Genomic DNA, 6,000 nt, shown 5'->3' on the forward strand with positions numbered 1-6,000 from the left:
GCAAGATCTAAATAAATTGTAAGGAGTAACTCCTGAGTCATCTTGCTGCAACAAATGCAAGTTTAATCCTGCAAGAAAGGGTATCAAATCCTCATTTGTCTTGTTATAAAATATAATATTCAAAGGAGTCACATCAGATAAGACAAATTAATTCAAACTCCTTCATCTGAGAAAATCCACCATCAGCTAAACTACTGTAAACAATGACTTACAATGCTGAAGAAAAAAAAATCATAAGGTTTGGCTTATTGTACTGAGAATTGTCAATCCAATATTGATTTTACTTAAAGAAGTAGTACAAAATATATTGTCTAAAGAAAAATGTGTCTTAAACTGTTTTTTCACATGCCTGACAGATTGTCTTTGATCTTCCCAATAAAACTGTCCTCACATTAGAGCTGACATCTCGCCTTGCAAATCAAGGAGTTAATCCACAAAAAAAGGTGCCTTTTCTGGCTCATGAAAGATAGTTATGAAAAAGAAGTGCTGCTGAAATGTTACTAAGTTACATGGTGCTCTGGAAGAGAAACCTCAATATTTTGTGAGACAAAGGTAAACCAGTCTCCAGGAGACAGGGCAGATACCTGCCTGCACTGACAGATCCATGCCTGTCCCAAGCCTTGCACTCTGGGACTGAGCACTCTGCTCTCTTTTCTGAAAACACCATCTGTGTGAGGGTGCCAGACCACTGACTCCAGTGCCAGTAAAAAGCAGATGACATCTTCACAAGACAGAGCCACAACCTTACAGCCAAGCCCAAGGATAAATGCAATCATTTTATGGATGATGAACGGATTGGCAAAAGGCAATCCTGGGCCAGGCAGAGTGTGCTCTGGGCAAAGTCAAATGTCTTTTCAGATATTATAACTTCTCTGTAGATATTTTGTTCAAAAGAAAACATCTCTGTTTTTCTGTTTAGTCCATAATTTTCCTTAAATTTTTTCACTGGGTGTTGTGGCTTCAGCGCAGCTGGAAGCCGAGCCCCACACATTCCTTGCTCACTCCTCCCACATTGTGATAGGGGTAGGAATTGGAAGAGTAGAAGTGAGAAAACCTGTGGGTTGAGATAAAGACAGATTAATAGATGAAGAAAAGTCTGCACTCACAATCAAAGCACAACACAGAATTCATTCACCACTTCCTATGGGCAGGCCGGCATTCAGCCATCCCCAGGAAAGCAGGTATCCATCAAAAGTAACAGTTAAGTGGCATAACAAACACCTGAACTCTGAACCTTCCCCTTTCCTCACTCCAGATTTGGTTGCTAAGAATGACACCATATGGGCTGGAACATCCTTTTGGTCAGCTGGGGGTCAGCTGTCCTATCTGTGCCCCCTCCCAAGCCCTTGTGCACCCCAGCCCCCTCACCACTGGGGTGGGGTGAGAGGGAGCAAATGCCTTGACTCTGTGCAAGCGCTGCTCAGCTGTAACAAAAACATCCCTGTGTTATCTACACTGTTTCCAGCACAAATGCAAAATGTGGTCCCATACTGGCTGCAGTGAAGAAACCTAATGCTGTCCAGGCTAAAGCCAGGATACTGGGCAATGCTTTCTGTAATCTCAGGTCACCCACCTGGATCTATGCTGCTTGGTACATTTATGGAGATGAGCAATAAAGACTGGACTTTAGTGTTTCATAACAGCTGTATGAGATGTCACAGATATATGGCAAACAATGCCTCATGTCAACAACATTCAAACCAGTTTAGGACTCTGCATCCCCTCTTTTCATGGAGATAGTGAGCAATTTGAAACTTGAGATAACATATCCTATATATATGTATACATATTTCTGAGAGCTTTTTAGTGAAGACCACGGCAGAGAATTTTGTTCTTGTACTTTAACATACATAATAGTGCAATAGCTATGGAGACAGTAATTGAGAATAGTAGAATTTTCCCTATGGCATGGTCCAAAACTGAGAAATTAATCCACAGAAATCATAGCTGTTTCAAACTTAAATTAAAAATATGTTTAATCTTGATTTTTCTTTAAAATAAATCATAGCAAATGATTTTCCTACTGGCCTATTCAACATAATTGTCCTTCAGAAAAAAAGGCAACCCCACTATTCAAACAGACCAAAACAAGCTTTACAATGTATCTCCCATTTTGCAGAATATGAAGTGCATTCTGTTCAGGTGTCAAGATGTTGGCAGCAGGGGGGACTGCAGGGCTGGCTTTTGTGGCAAGAGGCACGGGGCAGCCCCATGCCAGACAAAGCTGCTTCCAGCTGGCTCAAATGGATCCACCACAGGACACAGCTGAGCCTGTCATCCAAGAAGGTGGCACCTCTGGGAATGTAAGAAAGTGCAGGGGAAAAGACCCATGGAGGGGAGAGAGAAAGAGAGAGGAGGGAGAAGGAGTGAGAAACAGCAAAGGGAACACCAAGGCTGGAGGAGAAGGGAGGAAGAAGAGAAGAAAGGAGATGAGACAGAAAGAGCATGGAGAGGAATTACACCACCACAACACCCCTGCACATGCTCTGCCTCATGGAGGGGGCTGAGTGCAAATTGCAGCAATAACACAGGGGAGGAGTGAAGTTGATCTTGAAAAAGGGAGAGGAAAAGTGTTTTCCTTAAGTGTGTGAATGTTTGTTTCTTTTATTTTTTTCCATACATGAAACAGTAATTATATATATAATATATATATTAATTGGCAGTAAATTAAGTAGTTTTCCCCCAAACCAATCTGTTTCCCCTGTAATGGTGCTTGGTAAGCAATCTGCTTGCCCTTAGTTCAGCCAATGAGTTCTCACATTCCTACTCCTTCTTTACCATATCCTGTCCCACTGAAGCAGGGGAGAGAGCAAGCAGCTGGGTGGGAATTTAGCTGCCACCTGGGGCCAACTCACCACAAGATGTCTACATAAAGTAGTGTTAAAAATATGTTGTATTAGCATACAAAAGAAAAGTGTGGACAAACCACTGACATTGCTGTGAAAAATTAGTGGGTGAATAAGCTCTGGAAAACCCCAGCCTGCTGGCATACACCGAATCAAATACCTGGATGCCAGATGTCTGTGTCACTGTGGACTCCATCTGCAGCACATGCTTTCATGCCATATGCTACTTTATATCAAATGGTGGTAAGATTGCATAATAAATTTCTTGAAAAACATCTCTGTTCCCATCTCTCACTGTTCTTTATTCTCCCATCTCTTTCTGTCACCTTTGAAAAATAAGTTCCATAGACAACTGTCTTTCTACGCACTGTATTTCCCCTTTCTCTCCAAAAGAGGATGACTGAACTGTTGGGGTCTGAGGAGTTAATGCCCAGATATTAGTGACTAGTTAGTCTGATAATTCACTGTTGTGCAAGTGCATGGTATTTCTTTTTAAGGCACTAGGATTAATGTTATAATTGCACTTTCACACATTTTAATTTTACAGGATATAGCAAAATTATATATAACTTTATAACATAAATATATTTAATAAAACAGAGAAGTTTTTAGCCCACATTCATTTTAAGAAGACAAAGCAGTGACAAGATATCAGCAGGAACAAACATTGTGAATCTTTTAGTTTGTTTGGTTTAGGTTTTGGTTTTGGTTTTTATTTGCAAGACTGTGGAAACATTGACAATGCAAAATTTCATAATTTGTATTAGTTAAATTGAGTATTTTTTGTTTTCTTATGACTGTCCTCAGAACCTGATAATCTTTTTATTGTAGAGATAAATTATCTATTAAAAAAAAAAAGAAGTTTGAAAAGCGTAGTTAATTTGCATGTAGATGGTGGTTTCTCTCATCATCAGGTTCCACACTTTTATTGACATTCATTCATGAGGTCCCCTGTTTCTCTCTCTCTTTCTCTCTCTTGCTGTCCTGTAGAAATAGCATATTGAATCTATGTAAAGTTCGCTTTATCCTAACCAGAAGCTGGCATTTAGCTCTAGTTGTTGTCTTTCATAAAACATCACAATATTCTTGGAACTTTGATTTGATTCTGGTTTACTTACTTTATGAACTGACCGATCTCATTTAAATCTGTACACATGTAGTGCAATAAAAACAGTGTAAGTGAGAAGAGAACCCAGCTGCTGGCTTTTTACTTGTGTTGTTATTTTGGCTATGCATTTAAAGGATGTGGCAAGGGATGAAATTTCTCTTTCCTTGTCATTCTTCAGAACTTTCTTTGGCTAGGAGTTGCAGAACACAGTAATTCCATATTCTGCCAAATTGCATGGCACTTGCATTTTTTTCTGAAAAACCCCATATTTTTCTAGAATAATATTATGTATACCTGGTCTATTGAGAATGTTAAAAGAACCAGAATACAGTCTGGGTCATGATCAATGATGAGTTGAAAGGACAAGGATATTGCCAAATAAAATCAGGACACAATTAGTCACAGGTACAGTACAGGTTTTCACTGTGCTAAATTCAAGTAAGATCATTTTTGACATGCAAAATATATGTCATCCCCAGTACGATGGGGAGGCCAGTGTACCCAAGAAAACCCCTAATAATCTTAATAGAGTTTAGGGTTCTACTTGCTTTTGCATTCTGCCAGTCAGCCTACTCTACTATGTCTGGCTCCCTTTTTTCCTTTGATTCTGCCCATTGAGTAATTATTTTTGAAAGAAATAAGAAATAATAAAAAAATAGATCAATGTCTCAGATTAATATCTCTTGACTGATAAAAAGTGGAGACATATTAGTCTCTCAATGTAAAAATAACAATGTCTGTAAACGAATATTTCAGACTTTCTCTATTTTGTAGTACAAGATTCTCCTGAACTTCATTTATGTCACTATATAGTAGTAAACAGATCCAATGCCAGCAGCACTCCCAGATGTCAGTAAGTAATAACAAGATGATACATTTTAGTAAATTTTGGATTTTCTTTTCTGAACCTAGAATCAAGACAATAGGGGCAATTTCTCTGCAGAGACTGAGGGAATAATATTGAAATATTCTCCCAATGTAAATATTCTCAGAAAAGAGATCAAAACTCTCCCTTTTTTCACGGAGATCCTGACCCAGAATAGGTAGGAATTTATCCACCACTTGCTTTGGGCAGGTCTTTTAAGACATGTCTCTCAACTCTGCTGGGCATTTTCTACAGTGTTAGGTTTTGTATGGAATTGATGTTGCCATTTCACAGTTTCCCTTTAGTTTAAATCATCTTGGTGTTCTGTTCTAGTTGTGCAATGTCCAGCTTGATTCTTGTCTCTCATAAGGCATTTGGAAACATTTTCTCAGAACTGAGATAAACTGCTACATCTGATGTAGAAACTGGCAGTTTATCTTTGATGTAAGTAGCTTTATGTCATCAACACACTGAGAGGCACAATTGCAGACGGAACTGAAAACCAGTTTTTTTATATACCTACGTGGAATTTTCATTTCCTCAAAATAGCTCTTAAAAGTTTTTAGAAGAATCTTGTTTCCTTCATTAGCTCAACAGCTCTCCTTTTCCAGATAACTGTCACTTTTACTGCAAGTACTTGAATGTTAGATTGATGTGGGACTGGCAGCTGAAAGCCTATCACTGACTTTAATGGGAATTGATTAGATCCTGCTGACACTTAGGCAAGTGAAATTCACTTGCTTGAATATGTGCAGAAAATTATCATAAACATGATGCAATTGTAGCAGAAAGGTGTTCATTTTTTAATCTGAATCAATGTTTGGGGAAATAAACATACCATACTTGCTGCATACTGGAGAGGATAAGGGAGGTAGCATTTACTTAACAAGCCACTTAGAAAATTTTTAGAGATAGCCTTTTAGTTTACCAGGAAGAGATATCACTTGAACATTTGGGGAAACTCTTTACAATTTGATAGATATTGCCATTTGCTAGGTATTACTGACTGTGTTGAAGGATGATGCATTGTCCTCTTTCTCCGTTGACTGTTACTGTGCTTGTTGGATCAGGCTCAAAACTTATGTATCTATACTGGCATAGAGTAGTCTTGGAGTTTGGTGCCTAGCCACAGGAGAACGATATGGATACTTTGAGGTCAATTATCTTAATTTGTTCTGCTG

Source organism: Corvus hawaiiensis, chromosome 3 (genome assembly GCF_020740725.1).
Source record: "Corvus hawaiiensis isolate bCorHaw1 chromosome 3, bCorHaw1.pri.cur, whole genome shotgun sequence".
Classification (NCBI taxonomy): domain Eukaryota; kingdom Metazoa; phylum Chordata; class Aves; order Passeriformes; family Corvidae; genus Corvus; species Corvus hawaiiensis.